At 42.9% G+C, this 23,352-nt stretch overlaps 1 protein-coding gene and 1 non-coding gene across 4 annotated transcripts in view; one reads left to right on the top strand and one right to left on the bottom strand.

Moving 5' to 3' along the window:
- Bcl9 (BCL9 transcription coactivator) overlaps nucleotides 1-23,352 on the top strand; it is an 89,165-nt gene that overhangs the window by 7,137 nt on the left and 58,676 nt on the right. The window lies entirely within an intron of this gene.
- Nucleotides 13,206-13,290, bottom strand: LOC113833232. Its single transcript, XR_003480798.1, has one exon. It is a non-coding gene; the product is annotated as a small nucleolar RNA SNORD71 (small nucleolar RNA).

Here is a 23,352-nt window from a genome sequence, read left to right on the forward strand (position 1 = left end):
GACACGTTTTCCATAAAGGACATTATGCCAGCTTTTGGCTTGGTTTTGACATTCTCCCACTCTGGATCCCTGTTGGAGTGAAGGATTTGGAGTAAGTCATCTCTAAGGTTCCTTTCAGCTTTGCTAGTCGGTTGTTTTTCTGATTCTGTGAAGAGGCTAACGTGACAGTCTAGTCATTTACACGATGCCCAATTCAAGAGGCAAGGTTGCCAAATAAGAAATACCATGAGCTTTGTGGATATATAGGATAAATCCATACCCATATGCATACATACAAACTATATTGACATTTTGAAGTGAAAGCACGTTAAGAAAGAGCGGGATTTTAATTTATGGATTGCAAGAGAATTTGCCAGTCAGCATGCAGGCACATGTGCAAGAGACTAGAGAACCATTTTCAAAAGAATAAGCTGTTTTGAATGCACGTCTTCCTGTATAATAAGTATGAATTTAAAATGGACGGGCACTGGGTACATCTCTTAGCTTCACTGTTCTCACCCGCTTTCTCGTGGCAACCGTGCAGTTCATTTTTGTATTGTGTTCTTGTGTTGTTTTGAGGGTGAAAAGGACCAGTTTAAGCAAGCATAGTGCTAACGATACATGCCGTGCATTTTATACTCTGTTCTGGGGCAGGCCTAGGGACAGTCTTTATAATAGTGCAACTCACAAAAGGTCTTGTCGAAGACTTGCTGCTAAGTTACACATAGATTATGTGAGTGTTAGTATAGACTATATCCCTGTCTTAGGGTACAAGTAACAAACTGAATGGTGACAGAAACGCTGGAGAATAAATGGTATTTTCATTCATCATGTCACCTCTGTGAGTCATTTAGAGTTGGATAAACCTTTGAAGGATATAATTTTAAATTTTTACATGGTGGCTCTTAATGCAATTTTTAAAACCTCATAGTAAATTCTTCTGCCATGTTTTAGGAATATCATCTTGCTTACAGCAGGGGAGCCTGTTTCAAGCCTGCATTGACAGTTAGTAAACCAACGACTTTTTTAATTGGTCTTAATTTTTTTTATCTGAAAAAAAATAGTGTCTAAGCTATAATTACTTTCTAACTCAGAAAGGGGGATTTGAAGACCATGTATAATTATGTTTTACTCACTCTTTTATTCTAGGTTGTTTAAAATTCATAACATTGGGTCTCTTGTTTATTTCATAATCATCCTAAGACATACATAATAACAGAAATATATTAGTGACTTCAGAGGTAAGGAATGGATTTACCAGCGAGCATATTAAGCAGTATGACTGTGTTCCGTAGACCTGTGTAGGATGTTTAGTTATTGACAGATGCTAACCTGGTAATAAACAAAAAGCACTGTGTATCACTGTTGCTTAGCCCATTTCCGATGATCCAAGTAGTTACCAAGTGTTTTTATGTTACTCTACGTTTAAAAATACCTTGATGTTTAAAGCTTTGGAAAGCTTTATAATTACACACACACACACACACACACACACACACACACCAAAAAAAAAAAAAAAAACACTCTTTTTTTCCTGAAAAATAAACTCAGAACCCAAACTGCCATTAATGACATTTGGAAGAAGCCATGTCCTCACCAGCTAAAAAGGAATGCTTATGTCCCCTGAGGTGGTCATCCTGCTATCTAGGTAAGATGGACTTTGTAGTAGGTGTTGACTTGTGCAGGTAGGAGACAGGTGGTACTGGTGCTGGCTGGCTGTGGACACAGGACAAGCTGAGTGAATGGTCAAGAACTTGCTTGTTCTCATGATGGCTGTTTGGTGGTTTGTATATAGAAATACATGATGTACTCAAGCGTCTAAGGCAGCATAGTCTAAAGAATCAGGGCATGAACACACATGTCAGGGCCCAGGAGGCCTCTGCCTAAACTGTCTTCTGCTTTATCTTTCCCAGACTGGCTCCTGATGAATCATCAGAACTTATCCTGGCATTTCCTAGACCCATGCTACTTCATCCCTTTGGTACCACTTGCAGTAGGCAAATGAACCCAGGCAGTCCTGCACTGTTGTTGTATCTTCAAGGGTTGGGACAAGTTTTTAGTTTCTGTATCTTAGTGTCCAGGGCAGGGTGAAACAGAACAGGCAACAAATCAACGTTGTTTAAGAGTAAACAATGTGCATTGGAATAGCTTATTTTGGTACTGAGGAGACGATGCATCAGTGGGTCAAGTGCTTGCTATGGAAGCATGAAGAGCTAAGGACCCAAGTTTGATCACCAGCACCCATGTGAAAAGCCAGACTTTGTGACATGTGTCTGTAACCCTAGCACTGGGCTGGGGTGTGGGTGGGAGGGGCGAGTGTGGGGACAGGTAGATCTCCTAGGTTTGCTGGCCCAGCAAACCTTTGCAGGTTCTGTGTGAGACCCTGCCTCAAAAACTAGGTGTGGCGGGTGGTAAAGGAAGACACTTGACATCCATCTCTGCCTCTACATGCATATCCATGGATGAGGGCGCCCTCATACATGGGTGTACATACACATGAGAAAGGAAAAGGAAATAGCTTATTAATAACTTAAGTAGCTTAGTGTGGTAGCACACACCTTTAATCCCAGTACTGGAGACGCAGAGAAGGCCATTTTCTGTGAGTTCAAGACCAGCTAGGACTGCATAGTGAGACCCTGTCTCAAAAAACACAAGAAAGAAACTAATAATTTAAACAAATAAAAAAGTGGTGGAAAAGATATGAAACCATGCAATCGTCTATCACATTAAAAAGGGGAAACGTTTCATGTGGTATTCATTCCCTTGTAAAAGAATGTTGCAAAAGAATGAATTGCTCATTCACCCTGGAGTATTGAGAATACCCCGGAATCCTTCTTTGTCTTATGTCAGGCTGTTTCTCTGGCTTCTCATTCTTGAGCCTTATAATTTCTAAGAGTTTATTCTTTATGTCAAAGGATCACTGATGTTGATCACTTGATCTGAAGTTCTGGATAACCTGACCTGAACTGGTCATGTGACCTTGGACTGTTTATTCTCTCTCCAACTCACTTTATCCCCTTGTCAATTAGGGACAATAATAATTATCTCAGTACCTTGTAATATGATTTGGTTACCTTTGTCTGCCTAACTCTTTGTAGGACCATTTATTGGTATCTAGGCAGTAGCTAAAGAAGGGATGTGTCCCAAGAAAGGCTGGACAAGAAAACAGTAGGTTGAATACCTGGCTTCTGGACATCTGGACCACCAGAAATAAGAAGGAATTATATGCTTTAATTTTCTAAACATGGATGTGAGTGAAGAACCCTCTGGACAAGGGCTTTTAGTTGCAAAGAACTGACTCACTCAGGTTTCCTCTAGCAAAGGGGCATTCGTGGTGAGGATGCTCAGACAAGTGGAATTCGGGAATAGATGCCTTTCCAGGGTGGTGCCAGCTCCAAGGACAGTCACTTGCCATTCCCAGTGTCCCTGTTGCTTTTCTGTCTCCTTTGACTCCTTGTAGCATTAGCCTTTGCATTTTATTACAGGGGCATCTTTTGATTTTGCAGCATTTTGCTGATACCTAACTATAGCTTGTTAGACTTACCTACTTACCTACACTCCTGTGTCCAGCTTTTATTTGCCTCCTCGTGGTTTCTTGGTTAATAGTCTTTCTGTTGTACTTTTCCTGATAGCTTCCTTATTATCTCAGAGTTCCTTTTACCTAGTGCATAGTCCTAAGAATCCAGTTAGTCCCCTTCATCTTTTCTTTGGCACACTTGTAACTCTCGGTCGATCTGTGGTTGTAGTTGTTCAAGGGTTCAAAGTTCACCCACAGTGTATAGAGGAGGGGGAAGCAAAACTGTTTCTGTTTGATGTAAGCAAAGGGTCCTTTTGGTAAAAATGATGGAAGGCTCCCTTCCTACCCATGTAGCTGGCAACAACATATTTGACATAGCTAATGTAAATCCATTATGAGAATCTAAGTTAAGAATAACCAGGTTATTAAAAATTAAAATGTTTCATCAGTGATAATTAGTATAACTGTGATAAGAAGGCCATGGAACAAGTAGCAAATTCATAACCAAGAAAGAAACTGGGAGACAAGTGAGTTCGAGGTAGCTGTTAGTTGAATGATATCATGTTGGATGCTTGTTAAACAAGAGTAGGTGAGTAGTGAGCATGAACATATGTTGTCATGGATCCCAGAGGCTAGTTTACAAGCAAGCATAACCCTGGAATTGAAGACCAGGCAGACAAAGAGGAATATTAAACTCTGCAGGAAGTTAGTGCCTGGACTTTTCTTCCTGGGTGTTTACCCCTACGTTTCCCTAGCCCTTTCCTTGATCTGAAGTTCTGGATAACCTGACCTGAACTGGTCATGTGACCTTGGACTGTTTATTCTCTCTCCAACTCACTTTATCCCCTTGTCAAATAGGGACAATAATAATTATCTCAGTACCTTGTAATATGATTTAAATTAGATGGCACCATATATTTCAAGTGAGTAATATATTACCTGGCATTAATAAGTCCTCATTTGATTGTAGCAATTACTCTAATACACAGAAAGGAAGGAAATGTTGATGAGATAATATGCTGAGTAGAATTTCACTTGTTACATCATTGATTCCTTAGAGCAATCCTGAGGGACTTGTGCTTCTCTTTATGAATGATAAAACAATAACAACGTTGCTGGGAATATAGCCTAGTGATAGAGCATCTTTCTAGCACATACAAACTGCTAAGTTTGACTCCTAGCACCCCATCCCCAATCCAGAAAATACAACAACAATGAAAGCTGCAAGAGTGAAAGAGTATTTAAGTATTTAACATGTGCCAAATGGACTAATCGGAACCTTTTCATGCACCGCTGTTACTAATATCTCCATCTCATAGTTAAGGGTGCTCAAGTGCTGAACTGTAACATGCCCAAGGTGCTAAAACTAGGTAAATGATAGTCACAGCTTCAGTGTATGCCTACTTAAACCCAGGCAGGCTGACTCCAGAAGTTTCCAGATATATATATATATATATATATATATATATATATATATAATATATATAATATATATATATATATCTGAGTTAAGGTTCAGGTCTTATTAAGGGTGCTAGTTCAATTCACTCCCAGAGACGTATGCTAACTGAATGCAAGACCGTGGCAGACACAACCTGAATGTGCACCAAATTGTGAGTGTTTTTGGAATGGGTACAGACTATTTCAAAAAATAATTTAACTATGTCAACATAAGGTCCCTGTGATCTGAAGAAAAGATTTAACAAACGTGTGAAGGATATCTGTTTTATCCGGCAATGAAAAAAGAGTGTGACCTTGTGAAGAATTCAAGACAAGTGGGGTTTGATTTCCCCACCCTTAAGGTGCTTTCATCCTGGTGGAGGGAGACAGATAATCACACAACTAATTAGGAACCATACGGCAGTGGATCAAAGAACTGCAGCAGTCAAGGGAGAGAAAGATTAATTTGGCAGTGATGAACATGGGAGAGGAATTGGGGAAGGCTTCATGCAGGAGATGACATTTGCAATTGTCCTTTAGGGACAGCTATGGAAGTACCAGAAGCCTTCTATAATTTCCTTTTTCTTCACACTAGTGACTTTCTAAAGATAGCGTCATTGCAATATAGTAAGCACATAATATGCATGTAGTGTTTCCAAAGATTAGGTTCTTTGAGGGAAAAAAATGGAGAAGTTCTTCATCATATGACAGTAGTGGTATCTCTCTGGTCTGCATTTATGCAGTTACCTATTAATGGAGTCAGAAAATGGAAACTTCCATTCTATGCTTTCAAGTTTGGGGCTCCAAAGCTGTGCAACAGCTGCCCGGGGTCCAAAAGGTAATCTCTGTGGCATTAAGGAAGTCCTGGGGAAATCCAGGAGGTCATTTATCTGTCGCCTTCTTCTTCTTCTTCTTCTTCTTCTTCTTCTTCTTCTTCTTCTTCTTCTTCTTCTTCTTCTTCTTCTTCTTCTCTTCCTCCTCCTCCTTCACTTCCTCTCCTTCTTTTAAGGTTTCTTTATGAGCGTTGTGCTTGCATGTGTGTTTGTGTGTTTTATGTCTGCCTGGTACCCTTGGAGGTCAGAAGAGAGTGTAGGAGTCTCTGAAACTGGAGATATGGATGGCTGTAAGCTGCCATGGGAATTCGGGGAATCAAACAGGGTTCTTCTTCAAGAACAAGTGCTCTTAACCACTGAGCCATCTCTCCAAGCCCCTATTTATACATTCTTTGATTAGAGATTTTAGTTGTAGTTATACATTCTCAATTTTTTTTTTTGTTTTTTGTTTGTTTGTTTTGTTTTTCAAGACAGAGTTTCTGAGTAGCTATGGAGCCAGTCCTGGAACTTGCTCTGTAAACCAGGCTTACCTTGAACTCACAAAAGATCCCCCTACCTCTGCCTCCAGAGTGCAGGACTAAAGGTGTGTGCCACCACTGCCTGGCAAAATTCTCAATTTCCATTCATTTAGCCCCAGGTTTTCTGGATTTTTTAAAAAGATATCATTAATTGAAGCTCTTCTATATTGTCTCGCTAAGCACGATTGTAATGGTAGGTCTGTGTGTTCTGGTTGTTGATTTAATTGATTGGCTACATCCTAATCTAGTTCAAAGCAGCCACCGTGTAGACATCTGCTGCATTTGGTCTCAGTTCACCGGCATAGTCAACCTAGCACTATAAGACAGAAACTCAAAGGGAGCTCTTGATCGGGTAGGTGTGTCCTCCCTTCAAGTCTCCGCTCCTGAACTTTTGTTGATGGGCATTATTCTCTTTCTTTCTTCCAAAGACCCAACTTAAGCTACATTTCCTCAATTCCTAGAGATAGAGGAGCCGTGGTGCCAGCACACCCATGACATCTTCTACTCCTTTTCTAGTAGCCATGACAGCTTCCTGTATTACAGGTCACTCAGGGACAGTACAGAAGGAATCTCAACTGAGAAAATACCTCCATTGAATTGCCTGTGGGCAAGTCTGTGGGGCATTTTCTTGATTAATGATTGATGCAGGAAGACTTTATGAGTAGTGCCATTCCTGGGCAGGAGGTCATGGGTTGTATAAGAAAGCGGGTGGAGGGAGCCATTAAACAGTGTTCCTCTATGGCTTCTGATTCAGTTCCTGCCCTGACTTCCTTCAGTGATGGACTATGACCTGGGATATGGATGCTAAATAAACCCTTTCTTCCCCAAGTTGCTTTTTTGGTTGTGATGCTTATTGCAGCAACAGAAAACACAGAAGGATTTTAGGTTCTGTCTACCTGTGCATCCTACAGACCATGAAAGGGTAGTCCTGACTAGCAAGTGGTACTTAAAATTGCTTATTTGCTCAACCAAATTGAATATTTTGCCTTGGTGGACCTGCCTTTGGGCACTGTTACCTGGATGTCTGGGCTTCAATTCTCTTTTGGGAGACGGAGTATTTTAAGCCAGGTGTGGTAGCTCATGCCTATATTACCAGCACTGGGAGGCTAACGCAGGGGAGTTTCCATGAGTTTGAAGCCAACCTGGGCTACATTACAAGAACCAGGCCATCCTGGGCTACAGAGTAAGACCCCAGTTATAAACAAGCAAACAAAGTGTCAATGCTTTTAGGATAAAAGAGATTATGTGCTGTAACCATTCATTGTAATTATTAATAAGCATCAGTATGAAGTGATGAAATTGCTTCCTTTGCTTACTTTTGCAGGCAGAGTGGGAAGTCTTGATAAGCTAACTGGCCCCTTCCATCTTTAATATCTATGATTCTTTGAAATTTTATGTAGACAAGTGCAAGCTAATGTACACTGGAAGGAACAATTGAAGCAGCTCATACTCACTGATGGGCTCTGAATTACTCTACTTGTAAGTGCTCAGGAAAAAGATCTCAGATTCATTGTGGATTGCTCAATGGAGACATCTGCTCGCTGTGCAGCAGCAGTCAGAAGAATGAATGAGATATAATAGGCCGTATTAACTTCAAGAATGGGATAAAGAAGAATGCAGAAAATAATATAGTGCACATAATTTGGCATTGACTATTTCTGTAATTACAATAAAACATTTTAATGATATACATTGATGTTATGACTTCACCTTAAAATCAGAATTCAGCATTGGGTTCTGTCATTTCAAAGAAAACAAAGCAGAATTACAAAGGATCCAGAGAAAAACAACAGGCAATCTCAAAGACGTGCAAGGGATTCGCCTGTAATGAGAAACTGAAAAGACAAGGGCATTTTAATTTGGGTAAAGAGGGTGGGGGATTGACATTGTATAAATTTATTTAAAATTAATGAAAGTTTCAGAAAATGGCTAGAGCTAGCTTCTGATTATCCTTGGTAATGGAGGTCAGAGATAGGCAGGATAATTGAAATCCCCGATTATCTCCAACCTTCATTTTAGCCATTAGCGGTAGCATCCTGCCCTGGCACAGTCTTAACAAATGAGTAAATGCAAGGCCCAACAGTCCAGGGGGTGTGAAGTGAACAGCCATGAGAAAGGCAGCCTGAGGTAGCAGGCTACCTGTGCAATATGCCAACAGGAAGCCTAAATTCCAACCCCTGCTCTCTGTCCATCATCTGCACAACCTTGAGTGATATGCTTAGCTTCTGTCCCCGTGCCTAGGCTTGCTGGAAGATCTAAATGAGCTGGTTGGAAATGTTGGTGAGCTGCACCACTCTGTGTTAGGGATGGCTGTGCCAGATTCCCATTTGGCATGCCAGCCTCAGGAGCTGGCATAGTTCCTAGCTCCTAGGCCTTACACTCCATAGTCCCTTCACTAAATGTCCTGCTTACACTCTTGGAAAGCAATTTCAGAAGGTGAGAGAAAAATGCCCTTCATCTTCAGATGCATCCTCCACAGCTCTGTTCCCCTGGTTCCTGGGGAACCTGGGGAGAATTTTGCATACATTTCCCATTGACTTTGAGGTCATCTCACATAATCTTCCCAACAGCCCACCAAGGTAGGGACCACTATTCTCATCTTTCAAATACAGCCAGTGAGGCCTAGGTGACTGGCTTTAGAATGGATAGCAGGTACAGAATAAAGAGGACACCTATGCTGCTGGCCTCTGGGTTGACTTACAGAGTTTAGAAAATGGAGTTATGTGACCCTGACACCCCTGCTGTAAAGTAGCTAGCCATTTAGTGGTTTCCTTGAATCTCCTGCTTTGTTTCTCAGCATCCAGTACAGGACTCAACCTCCTCATAAGCCCTGAGCCTTGTCCTCCATAAAAGACCAGCACGTCTGCCTAGGCACCCCTAGTTGTAGTTCTTAACGTATTATGTTCGTAAATGTAGAAGCTCCTAAACCCAATTCAAATAGTAGTTAGTGATTTAGTTACACAAGTTAGTTAAACCCAGAGTCTTACAAGACAATAGAATCATTCCTTAAGTCTTTATTTTAACTTAAAACGTCACTTGGGGTTTTGATGTGGGCCAAAGCTTTGTCTTCAGGGAGAACCCTGATTCTTAATTGTAGTCTAAGTCGCAAGAATTGACATTTTCTTGATTTTTTTTCTCTTTCTTGTTGTCTTCAAAATGGAGTAATATCTGAAAGACATTTGAGAAGCAATCAAGTTTTTCCAGATGTAATGATGTTTTACAGCTGACTTTCCCACACTACTGACAGCACACCATTTATTTGTAAGTGTGTGTGTGTGTGTGTGTATGTGTGTGTGTGTGTAAGAGAGAGAGAGAGAGAGAGAGAGAGAGAGAGAGAGAGAGAGAGAGCGCTAGGAGAGGGTGTGCACATGAGCACAAGTGTCCCAGGAGGCCAGAGGCATCAGGTCCCCTGGAGCTGGAGTTTCAGGTGGCTGTGAGTAATGCAATTTGGGTGCTGGGAACTGAACTCTGGCCCTCTGTAGAGCAGTATGCTGCTTAACCACTGCTCCACCATGCTAGGCCTTTAGTAACTCACTCTAAATGCCTATCTTACACTGAGAGTTGTAGACATGGTTTCTTTTCTGCACCTATATTGTTTCAAATGTGTTTAATTAAATCATACAGATATAATAATGCAAAGAACCAGTGCAAATAGTCTGTAAACATAGACTGTTGGTGAGCAGACAGCTCCTGCAGAGGATAGGTGTCCCAGGGCAGCCTGTTACTAGCTGAGGTGGCTCAGCATGCCACAGGCCTTCTATGTATATGCATCAAAAGAGGCAATGGAGGCCACACATGAATCAGTTATGTGTCGTCACTAGAGAGTACCTCTGCTCAACATGGCTTCTGTTTCATGCTTCTGCCATGAAAGCTGAATTCCTTGAAGTTCTAACTTTCATCTCTGTAGTAACTCCCATAACACAGCATGGTGATGAGAATATATTGGGCGCTTACTGAACATTGATTAACCAACTAGCTAATAGGCCAAACCAAAACTCAATTTGGCCACTATATACCCTCTGGTAGGGATGCCAAGCTTCATGCTGCTGTGTAGAAAGAGCTAGCAAATGAAGTTCTAATGTTGCTGCAAGATTAGTTCACATACACTTTAAGGTAGCTAAATAATGTGAAGCAGATATTAAGGAATGGATTCTGAGTAATATGTAATTAACCTAGGTAACTCACCAACATAAAATAACAGCGAGACAGCACTTGATAACATTTTATAAGGGATTAGGTACGTTCTTACATGGGGAAAAATCTGTACTTACAACACGGTGGCCAGCTACAAAAAGCCTCTCTGATGATTATGTTCAGGGCCAGCCAGGTCAAGGAAAAAAATCTCCCCTACTGATGCATCCTTGCAGCATCCAGTTTATTATATGCTTCTGTGGCAAAGTGAAGCATCATGAATTGAGCACAGGAGAGAAAAGTCAGACCTGAAGGATATTAAACCTGACAAAGACATTCGGTGGTACGTGATTGGTTGCAAAAAATGGGGGTAGAGTGTTGGTGATGGCAGGCAGAGCCTGTTTCCCAAAATAAAACCAGATAACACATTTAGGCTTGTATTCAACAAATGAGTTTCAATTTGAACCAAAATATACTGAGTGAGCACAGTTGGAACATTACAGAATGTTTACATGACCATAGGAAAAATGAGATGAGAAAGCATATACATATTACATTTAAGTGTGTGTACACACACATGCCCATGTGTGCAGAACAGAATAGAAACGCTGGTAAGATTAGATGGGTATGACCTTTCTCATCAATTTTCCATACTGGGGATCTGCAGGTGGGTTTCACTGATTAGTTCTGGAGGACCTGTCCTTCCTTCAACAGGTTGTGAGATGGTTGGTTCTCTAGGAAAAGAAAAGTGGAATTAGCATTGTACTGAGCACTGTGCGTTTAGTAAGTGGTAGCATTTTCCTTTGAATATAAATTGCCATTTTTATTTTTTTGAGACAAGGTCTCACTATGTAATTCTGTCTGGCCTGGAAATTACTATGCAGACCAGGCTGGCCTTGAACTCACAGAGATTCACCTGGGTCTGCCTTACAAGTGCTGAGGTTGGAGGTGTGCACCACTATGCCTGCTGCCATTGAGTTCTTTACCAGACTTACTGAATGTGCCATTGTGAAAGAAGAAAAACTACTACCAAATAAATTGCATGTGTGCTGTACATACTGTCAATATTAAAATGTTTGATTTTAAATATCAAATTGTTGATTTCAGAGCTACTAAAATGTGAAAAATATGCATGCTAAAATAAGTGAAATATGATATTTTATTTAACCCTCCAACAACTGTAAAGTAGTGATGTGTGTGGATGAAGAAGAAAGGCTCTGAGAAGTCAAGTAGTTTGCTTAAAGTCCAATCAGAGCCAGTCTCAATGTCCAGTTCTTTTTCACAGCCCCATGTCACTGACTGAACCAGTATTTTCCCAGAGCTCAGAGATATAACAACAAAACCAACAAAGCCACCCTAGTGTTCTGCCAAGAACATTTCCTTTTGGATCTACACTTCCTTTTGGATCTAGTTCCCAAATACCTTTCCCCTGAGAAAGACTGAAGGACACCTAAGTTAACCAGGGCTGGTTAGGGCTAGAAGGGATTCTGAGTTCCTGGGGTCTGTTCTCCTGAGCCTGAACTGATAATAACACCTCCCTCCCCAGGGAGCCCTGCAGAAGCTGTGAAAGGACCAGTAGGTACAGGGCCACTTGGGCAGCTCAGTGCCTTTTGGCAGGCTTAATTTTCATCTGTCCCTGGTCCTGATTCTGTTGGAGACACACAGTCAGTTTCATCCATGTTAACAATACTTGGCCCTGAGCATATGGAAATGGTGTGAGGGTCCCCCTTATGACTCTCTGGGTGGCCCTCTGGAAGTTCCGTATAGGCGGTGATGTAAAATTTGCTTTCTTGGTGGCTGTTATACTGAGGGCCTATGGTTATCAATATGCCTATTATTATCAAATTCCTTGTAAAAGGAGGAGTCAACATTGATGGCTGTGCTTCACTGGAGGAAAGCACTGTCTCCTCACTTCCTTTAGGTACATTCTCTCCTTGGTGCAGCCTGGGAGTGTACTTATTTTTGTTTTTTCCAGCATCTTATCCGAATGTGTAAATATGCAAATATGCCTCTCCCCCGGTGTGAGTTCGCTTGCGTTCTCTCTCTCTCTCTCTCTCTCTCTCTCTCTCTCTCTCTCTACCTCTCGTTTCTCTCTGTCCCTGTCTTTCTCTCCATATGCCACTATGTAGGCAATTTGGACTTTAGTCATTTACTTGTTAGATTTAAGTTGTGTCTGCTCTTTTCAATTTTGAAATTAATTTTTGTTAGAGTTGACATTTTATTTTTAATTGTGTGTGCGTGCATATTGAGTGTAGGTGCCTGAAGAGGCCAGTGGCTTCTGATCTCCTGGAGCTGGTTACAGGTGATTGTAACTCTCATGTGGGTTCTGGGAATCAAGCTCAGGAGCTCTGTAAGAAACGTTTCTCTTAACTGCTGAGCCCCAGATTTGACATTTTCAGAGCCATTTGCTTTGGTCTTGCTTGCTTTTGATAGCCATTCTTCATATTTTATAGAGTTCTTTAAAAATATTTTTTCAAAGTTGGGTAGTGGTAGTGCACACCTTTAATCCCAGCACTCTGAAGGCAGAGGCAGGCAGATCTCTGAGTTTAAAGAATTTTATGTGTATGTGTTTTGCCTCTGTGTGTGTGTGTGCCATATGTGAGCCTGGTCCCCATGGAAGCCAGAAGAGGGTGTCAGATCCCCTGGAACAGGAGTTATAGTTTGTGAGCCACCATGCAGTATTATGAATCAAATCAAGGTCCTCTGGAAGAGCAGCGAGTGCTCTTAATTACTGAGTCATCTCTCTAGCCCCCAGTTTTATAGTTCTCTTAAATGAGAATTAAAAAAAAATTTCTGTCAGAAGCTTAAGTGTCAGCTTTGTGATGTGATGCCTAGCCAAAGATCATCCCTGATTTTCATCTTCTAATGATCTATCCAAAAATGCCTTTTAGAGCTTTAAGCAAATCATTGCTATTTAAATGGAGCAGGGTGGGCTTGGGATGGAAGAATCTTGTAGGTGTTAATTGACCGAATCCCCTGCTTCAACTGTCACCCTCACGTTCTCTAGCCAGCTTGAAAGGACAGATGCTTTACATCTCTTCTGCCACTGTAACCCGCTTGAACCCTGCAGGCACCAGGTGTGCCTTTCTGATTTAGCTCATGATAGCTCTCTCAGGGTACCTGAGAGCGTTGTAGCATAGAGGCACTCTCTTCTTCCTTCCCTCGGAGAACCAACATCAAGAGTGGACCCTCACTCTAAAAGCAGAACCCCAGTATTCACCTTCCTGCTGAGCTCTCTGAGATACAAAACTAGTTCTTGAAAAAGATTACTGTGGGGGACTTCCGGGGCTGTGGAACAATAGTTGGGTCTGTAAAACCACGAATTAGGTCAGGTGTGGTGGTGCACTCCTTTAGTCCCACCTAGCACTTGGGAGGTGAGGCAGGCAGATCTCTGTGAGTTCAAGGCCAGCTTGGTTAGTTAGTTCCAGGACAGCCAGAACTACGTAATGAGACCCTGTCCAGTCCCCCCCCAAAAAAAGACCAGGAATTAGGACCCAGAGAGGAACCTGGTAGAAAGCTGGTTACTAAACTCTTGGAAATAACTATATATTCACATACATACTCAGTGGATGGAACCTTCTAGAAATCAGTCAGGAAAGGCATATTTTTCTTTATTCCTCCTCCTCTTCCTCCTCCTCCTCCTCCTCCTCCTCCTCCTCCTCCTCCTTCTTCTTCTTCTTCTTTGGTTTTTCAAGACAGGGTTTTTCTGTGTAACTTTGTAGACCAGCCTCACAGAGTTCCACCTGTCTGTGCCTACTGAGTGCTGAGATTAAAGATGTGTGCCACCACTGCCTGGCTGTTTGTTTGTTTGTTTATAACTCTTTTACTCTTTGGGGGAACCATCACTCAGCTCCCAAATAAATACACGGAGACTTATAGACTTATTCTTACTTATGAATGCCTGGACTTAGCTTGGCTTATTTCTTTTCTCTTTTTTTGGGGGGGGAGGGCTGGTTTTTTTCTTTGTATGTTTGTTTGTTCTTTTGTTTGTTGAGACAGGGTTTCTCTGTGTAGCTTTGGATCCTGTCCTGGAACTCACTCTGTAGACCACCCTGGCTTTGAACTCACAGAGATCTGCCTGCCTCTGGCTCCCAAGTGCTGGGATAAAAAGTATGCACCACCACTACCCAGCTGCTTGGTTTATTTCTATCCAGCTTTTCTTAACTTAAATTATCCAGTCTACCTTTTGCCACTGGGCTTTTACCTTTCTCTATTCTATGTACCTTTCTTTCCTTCTCACTCCATGACTTACTCTGTGGCTGGGTGGCTGACCCCTCTCCTCCTTCTTTTCTTGTGTCTCCCTCTTTTTTATTCTCTCTGCCCTCCAGCCCCACCTTTTCTCTCTCCTGCCTAGCTATTGGCCATTCAGCTCTTTATTAGGCCAATCAGGTGTCTTAAACAGGCAAAGTAACACAGCTTTACAGAGTTAGACAAATGCAGCATAAAAGAATGCAACACATCTTTGCATCATTAAATATGTATTCCACAGCATAAACATGGAATGCATCTCAAACTAATATTACACAACAGGCACCCTTCACTTAAGTCGTGCTGGTTGAACTGCAAATTTCAGAATAAGTCACCGGTGTGAAATTAGAGAAGGGAAAGTGAATGTAAGCACATAAATGCCATCTATTTAAACAAGCTTGTTGCTAGGCAAGAGAGGTGTGGCATAGATGGGAGTCCAGGGTGAGCCATCTCACACCCAGGAAGCATCACCTGCCAGGTTTCTTTCTCACTGAAGGAACTGTCATGAATGATCTTCATCTTCTGGGCTGGATATCTTAAGCTATTAAAATGGAGAAACAACAAGGAACTCTTCATTGGGTCTTTATGATGCTCAGACATAATTAATAACAGATGGCTTGCAGCTAAACAGTGTACGAGAAGTATGTGTGATTTCAATAGTAACGGGTGTATAGTTCTGTCCTATTCATAAAAGGAGTTCAGATCTTTGCATAAAGCAAGGGATGGCAAAGGAGGAAAGCCCGCCTTGTCACTTCCAGAGGGGATGCCCAACACATCTTCTTCGTAAAGAGAAGTCTTTGCTCTGTGAAGTTCATCAGCACCTTTTTTTCCAAAGCAAAATCACTGAAGACAAATGGACCCTGCAGCTCCATTGATTGAGGTAAACCCCAACACATTAATTCAGGCTTTCAGGAATGCTAATATGAGGCCGAAGAATCAGGGAATTAGCTGAAACTTTCATCCTCTCTCTCTCTCTCTCTCTCTCTCTCTCTCTCTCTCTCTCTCTCTCTCTCTCCTGAAAAGGATCTGATCAACTCAAAATTAATTGCTGAGGGAAACGGTTTTACATGATTTCCCATAAACCCACCAAATTAGGATTTGAAGGACTGTGAGTAGCAAGAGCCACAGACACCGAATCTGTGTCCTAGGGCACTGTGGGCACAGTGTGCGATTCTCTGCAACTCCCAAGTGGCCTTTTCTGACATCTACTCCATGGAAAACAATGGAGAACTATTTCCATGCTTGTGTTTCCCTGGAGCTCTGAAAACACCATTGTAAAGATTAAAAGGTTACCCCTTCTCATTCCCTCTCACAACTTACTAAAATCATCAAATTGAGCCAAGGGGCCTAAAGATGAATTTTAGGATCTATTTGTTCACAGTTCATTCAAGCACCTCCTGCATGCCACGCTCTGTTAGGTACTGACAGACAGAAAGAGTGACTATGATTCTGTCCCCATCCTCAAGAAACTGATTTAGGAGGGGGAGTAAGACACGCACACAGACAACTATAACACAAGGAAGAATACAATAAATGCTTTAAATAGGTTCAGGTGAAATCCTGTGGGAAGTCCACACAAGATCAGCAAAAGCAGAGAAAGCATCCAGGAGAGATGGGATCACTGGACTGGGGGAGGGGGGATGCACTGCATAGGATGCCAACAGATGTAACTGGGGAAAGAGTCAATGCCGAACCAGAAAATTGCCCAAGTACAAACAAGCCATGCTCAAGAAAGCCATGTTGCTACAGGACGCCTGTAGGTGAGTATAGAGAAAAGCTGACAAACTGATTTTGGGGGCTTCTCAGTGGAGGGTTAGAGAATTGCAGCTTGGCTTCCTGGGTGCTGGAGAGCTATTGAACGTTCTTGAGCAGGAGAGATGACTCAGCAACCCCTTATTCAAGGGCCGACATCAGGGTGTTGGCCGTACAGAGGGAAGGCTGAACTCTGTAAGCACTGTGGAGATCCAGCAACAGATTGCACAAGGTGGAGGGTGGCTCGGGACAACAGGCAGGTAACTGGCCTCGTGGGGAATGCTCTCAGGAGGACCAACCAACCCATCGAGCACTTGTGCACGCACATGAGTCTGGGCAGAGGGTGGCTGGATTAAGAATAATCTCTTTAAAAGGCAGAGCAGATCTCATTGTTCTCCCACTTAATGTCCAAATGACCCTCCCTGCATTTAGAACAAAAGCCAAACTCCTTCCTGTGGCCTCATATAAACCCCGAATAACCTGGCCAGCTCTGCTCTCACTGTCATCTCTTAACCCTCAGTGCTCCAGCTTCAGCCATCCAAGCCTTTTCAGTCCCTCAAGGGCACCAAGTTCATTTCTGCCTCCGGGCCTTTGCTTGTCTTATTCTCTCTGTCTGACTGCAACATTCTGCCTTCGGATCTTCATAGGGCTGCCCCTTTTTCTTGGTCAGGTTTCCACTGTCACCTCTTCACGGAGGCCTTTCCTAATACATCATTTGTCACTCATAGACACTCTGCCATGTCATTCCCCTTTGCATTTTTCTTCACAGAACTTTTCCTACACAATCTGCAGTAGGTCAGTGGTTAGGAGCACTGACTGTTCTTTCAAAGGACTTGGGTTCAATTCCCAGTACCCACATGGTGGCTTACGTATTTCCAGTCCAAAGGAGATCTCACACTCTCTTCTGGCTTCCACAGGCAATGTGTACGTGAGATGGACAGACAGACACTGAAAAACACGCAGACACATAAAAATGAAAATAAATCTAAAAAACAAAGCAATGGGAAAACAACAACAAAAACAACCACGGGGCATAGCACATGCCAGGTACTTGATAGCTTATCAGTGACTGAAGGAGAGGGTGCTGTGTGCTGGGGAGTCCGATTTCCCATTCGGGTGTTAATAACATTCAAGTAAATAGCCAAAAAGTACTTGTATATGGAGGGCTAGAACTTGGGGGCAGGGAGAACAAGGTTTGACATCATTGTACAGGGTGATAAAAAGTCAAGAGAAAGCCGCCCCACCTGCCCCAGTTACTGAACTACCAGCCACTGTTTAGTACCTGCAGGGTATCCGTTCACTTTCACCTTCGATAGCCAAGCCAAGCCATGTCCTTTGTCTTGCAGGGGATCTTTTCCATCCTACCTTGTCTGGATGTAGTTTCTGCAGGTCCTATTTTAGAATCCACAAGAATCTGCAGTCCCTAGGTTGTGTAAAATATTAATAACCACCACTCACAAACTCTATGCCCCGGGGGTTCATAGTGTATCTCCATTAATGCATCCCATGGCCACCTAGGATAGAAGAGCAATGATCCTCTGCTTTTGCAGTGGAGGAAACTGAGACTCAGACATATTAAATCCTTCAGGGAGCATCAGGTCTGGTGTTCAAGTTCAGCACAAGTGGCCCCAGGGAGGTGTGCTTTAAGCCCTTTGCAGCATGCTCAGTGGGTGGGAGACAGACTTTACTTTTTGATGGGACTGTGACTTTTGGAAACAGTAGAAGCCTTGGGACACAATATGGCTCTGTGATCTCATGGGAGTCACTGGCTGGACAACCAGGCCAAAGGACGAAGGGAATGCACTCTTTTCATTGAACAGCTACTCCTAGTGCTTAGCAAGGGACAGTTTTTCACACCTTCTCTCACAAGAGACAAAACCAATTCTTGATTTCTTCAGGCTTCAGTTTTACCTGTTAGAGGGGTCTCTCCTGTCCCTTCCCTTTCCTCATGTTTCCCATTCTTACATTTAATTTCCACGAAGAAGGACTGAGGGGGCTAGTGGGGGAGGGCAACTGGGGACGGAGCTTGGAAGTTACCTTGTCTGTGAAAGGAACTAGTGAAAAATGAAGTCGAGAGCTTGGTTCAAAATATTCCTTCCTCACTCTTTGAAGTCTGTGGCCTTAGGCAAATATCCGGGTCTAGATTTCATTGTCTGTAAAATGAGAAACTGTTACTTGTTTTCTGCAGTGCAGAGCTATGCTGAGGTTCAAACCACACCCCAAGAAAGACCTCTGCGGGGCATAAAGTTCTAGGTAGTTGCAAAGAACCTATTATCACTGTCTTCATCACAAAATGTGAGCGTCCTCTTTAGAAGGCCTAAAACAGTAATTGTGCTCTATTTGTAAATTACCTAAATCAAACCCATGTCTGCCTTCATTCTTTACTCCAAGACCATTCTCAACCCTTCACCATGTTCTTTGATCTTTGTACCTGGTGCCTGGCTTAAATAAAGTTGGTGTTTGTCCTGTCTGGTGTGGGAGTCGCTTGCTACATAGGGCCATTTAAACTTGAATTAATTAGTATGAAATTAGGCATTAAAAATCAGTATCTTAGCCACATTGCCTTTATTTTAAATATTAATATAGCCTGGTGTCAGTTACTCCCATACTGGAGAGTACATGTAGGGAACAGGTCCACATTTATGAAAATTTCTATTAGACAGGACCTTTGTGGATTTTTTCAATTATCATTTTTCATGACCTTAGAGCTGTAACAAAATCCAACAGACTCATTACACAGTTGACAAATACCTTCTGTTTACTCCTTATTAGTTACTTTTTCTCAGTGCTGTCACAAAATCCTGAATTAAAGCAACTTAAAGAAGGGCTGTTTGAGGGGATAAAGTCCAGAATACCGGGGAAAGCACGGCAGCAGGAGCATGAGAGACTAGTACAGGACATGTACAGTGAAGAGCCAGACATATGGCCGCTGCTCACAGGACATCTACAGTGAGGAAGCAGACACACTTGTCTCAGCTACTTTCTCCCTTTTATTCTTTCTGGGACCTCATGGATGGTGTCACCCACATTCAGAGTGCATCTCCCCTTTCAATTAACCCTTTCTGGAAACACCCTTACAGGCACACCCAGAAGTATGTCTTCTAGCTGACTGTAAGTCCAGTCTAATTGACAATCATGATCAACCATCAGGACTTCTTAAGACAAAAGCATAGAATAACAGGAGTTGGAAGGACATTGACTATTGTGTCTTCCAACACCCTAACTTTTCAGCATGAGAAAACTTAAAGAGAAGAGTTTGCCCACTCCACCCCATGCATATCTTCAGTGGCTCCCCATTGATGTTCTCAGTGTCACTGTGAGTGAGTGGCAGAGGTTTCTGTCCCTCATGCTGGACTCCTCATACCATTTGCTAAGGAAGAAACATTGCCTCAGGCTGCCTGCTTTGCCCGCAGACATTCTTCCCCATGCCTGGCCACTAGTGGCTGTTGAGCTCATGCTGGAAAGGGAACCCTAGCACTGGCGCCTCTGTGGAATGACGTGTGGGGGGGTGGGGGGGTGCTCTCGCGCGTGCGCCTTAGAAGGCTGGCTGCTTAGGGACTTGGGTAACTCAGAATTGGAACAAATTCCCCAGGCCCAGCTCCATCCCCTTCCACACATGAGTTTAAACCATAAACTAGGGAATCTTGATGCAAACTGCCAGGACATTTGGGATGGGATTGTTGTTCTTTGGGATCACATGTGGTGTGGATGTAAAAGACTTTTGTCCATGGATCTTGGCACATAGCAGGTGCCTGGCAGATTTCATTCTTTTCTCCCTGGCTAGACCTACCTCCACCCCAATCCTCACCAACTGCCAGCCATTCCCGGATGGCCAACACAACACTTACAATTTGTTTTAGTTGCTAAAAATCTCAAATTACTGTTTCTTAAAATTCTTATCCCTTAAAGTAAGCTCCACTGAGAATCCACAATCAAATGACCAGTGTACTAATAGCAATAAAGAGAGAGGGCTGGGCATGGTGGCTCTTGGGAAGCAGAAGTGAGCAGATCTCTTTGAGTTTAAGGGTAGTCTAGTTTAGATAGCGAATTCCAGAACTACACAGAGAGACCTTGTCTCAGGATAGACAAATGAAATTAAAGTTTACCATGGAGACATTGAGTGTTTTGTTGGTATAAAAACACCAACAGATAGCAGAGCACAATATGTTCAGGATTAACGTGAGGAGGAGATATATATGCGCAGGCTGGGCTGAGTCCAGGATTGGGATCCCTGGTTTATTCAGCTAGGAGATAGGGCACCAGAAGAAAAAGAGTCAAACTTCCTTAGATGTGGTTCCTCAGGAGGAGCCCACGAAGGTGGCAGGCTCTGGAGCTTAAGTGCCACTGGTTATTGTCATTTCTATATAAGCCTAACTATGAACTTTGTGTTTAAAATGGTGATAATGTGTATGTGTGATGATCTGGGGGAAATCTACACAGAAAGGTTTTGAATACCTGAGGCTATTGCATCAGATGCCCTATTACGTCATCTTCTATGGATGCTGGTGGCTCGGGGGGGGGGGGGGGGCAGCGTGATGTTAAATTAGGCCCTGTGGGAAGCAGAGGCTGTGTGGTTGGGAAGCCCCAGAAGGGGCCAGGAGCTTCTTCCTTTGTGGGAAGGATTTCCACTTCTGAACTGATTGTGATTGCGGTTTTATTTCACTTCACAAAGGAGTCTCATATTCTGTTTTTCCTCCTTTTAATTAAGAGTATTTAAAAGGTTTTTACTTTTAGGGCTAGAGAGATGGCTCAGCTGTTAAAGGCTAGGCTCACAACCAAAAATATAAAAATTTTTACTTTTAAATTGTGTGTGGGTGGTGGGGGTATGTGCACATGAGTGGCGGTACCCACCATTATAAGCTGCCTGATGCAGGTGCTGGGAACAAAACTCTGGCTAACCACTGAGCCACCTCTCCACAACCCCATTCTCTCTCTCTCTCTCTCTCTCTCTCTCTCTCTCTCTCTCTCTCTCTCTCTCTCTCTCTCTCTCCAAAAGGCACACTGCTCCTAGCTTTCCTCGTCTTGACACCCACTAACTCCAGCAAGTGGACTTTCCAAACCCATTGGCTGTGGTAATGGGTTCATTTAAACATGTGAATTCATAGACAATATGAAATTTAGGAGATCGTTATTTGCAGAGAAGAGTTTTGCTGTTGTTTAATTTCCTTAATCAAAGATTATCATTATTGCTTCCACTGCAGTAGCAGTGACATCTGCAGGTTAGGAAGAGACCTCTACCCTCGCCTGCTTCTCACAAGCAGAGATAACTTCCAACATACCCTAATTGAGCTGACATTTCACACATATTTGGCCTATGCCTAAGGGAAATTTAGGAGGGAGAGACAAAATGGAATCCATTCATTTATTCCTAAGTCAAGTAAAAGCCATGAGAAAAATATTTCACTTTAAAAAATAATAAGATGTGTTCAACAATTAGTGGTATACAAGTCATTTTTTTTTTTTTTTTTTTAAGGCATCAAGCTTGGCATATAACTGATCCTGACTCTGAGGAAGGAGGAAAATGTGTAGGGAAATAATGAGACCAGAGTGAAGGCTGGTAGTGTTCCTGCACAATGAAGTCTCCCCCAGTTCTCGGCCACCCCCACCCCAGTCCCACAATCTCAGGAGCCAATCTCTCCCTCCTCCAATCGCAGAGCCCCCTTATCTGCTCAGGTGGTTATGCTAGTGGCCCAGCAGGTCTGCCTGCCTTTCTGCTCAACTCCTGGCCATCTGTTTCAAATTTAAGGTTCCACTGCAGCTCTGACAACCACACTTTGAAGGTGTGTGCAACTCATCGACCATGCACCGAACTATTAGTGACCTTCTGTGTGCTCCTCTCTGAGGCCCAGCTCGATGGCCCCTTTCCTAAGAAAGTGTTTGCCTAGCAAGCTTTAGATATGCTAATGACGCCACCTCCATGGTCAGGGCCTTATCTTTGTAGAGTACAGGTTGTCTTCTTAACTGTGACTTCTCCAATAGACCTCTGTCCTAGGATGGCAGTGCTTAAGAGCAAATCATCTCTGGAGACACAAGAGTAAATTCTCCCTAGTAACTGTCCTTTTGGGGGCGGGGGGGAGGGCAGGCATGAAGACTTCTTTTCATGAGTGTGAAGACTCCATGATGGCTGGTGGCTGGAAAGATCGAACTCAGTTTCAGCAAACCTTCACTGCTTTCCTTCTATATCAGGTGCTCTGTTCAGGGAGGTGTAGAGAGACCAACTTGAGAGCCATCTGGAAGCTCTGTAAAATCAGCCACAGAGAGCTTATTGAATGAAAAGGGAAGTCTTAGGGTGGAATGTGGGAGAATCCTTGATATTTAATTTAAAAGGCAAAGCTGAGAAAAGGTGAAAGATGGGAGATGTAAAAAAAAAAAAAAAAAAAAAAAAAAAAAAAAGGTAGTGTCAGCTGGGCAGCGGTGGTACACGCCTTTAGTCCCAGCACTCGGGAGAAGCAGGCAGATCTCTGTGAATTCAGAGGCCAGCCTGGTCTACACAGTGAGTTCCTGGATGGTCAAGGCTACACAGAGAGACTCTGTCTCAAAAAAACCAGAACATAAAAAAGATAGTGTCCCCAGAGTTATGTCAAGAGGTATTGAGCAGTGATGCAAGCCTTTCGGAGAAAGCAGGCAAGATGCAGGCTGGCGGGCACCTCATAGGCTTGCCCACCTGAAGCCATTTGTGACTTTGGCCAAAGCAGTTTCTACAAAGTAGAGTGGGCACAGTTTGGCATGATCATCTTCCAGGTGCAGGGACTACGTTTTCCAATTTTTATGTGCAGCTTACCTGGTCACCCAGTGGGTAGGACACAGGGCTCTTAAATTCTTCCATGTGCACACTCTACATTTTGCTCCTTTTTCCTTACCCCTCCTCTCTGCCTTGGAATATTGATTACACATTGATTGCTAACCAGTGACTCCTTTACTTCTCCGAAGGTTT

Source organism: Cricetulus griseus (assembly GCF_003668045.3).
Source record: "Cricetulus griseus strain 17A/GY chromosome 1 unlocalized genomic scaffold, alternate assembly CriGri-PICRH-1.0 chr1_0, whole genome shotgun sequence".
Classification (NCBI taxonomy): domain Eukaryota; kingdom Metazoa; phylum Chordata; class Mammalia; order Rodentia; family Cricetidae; genus Cricetulus; species Cricetulus griseus.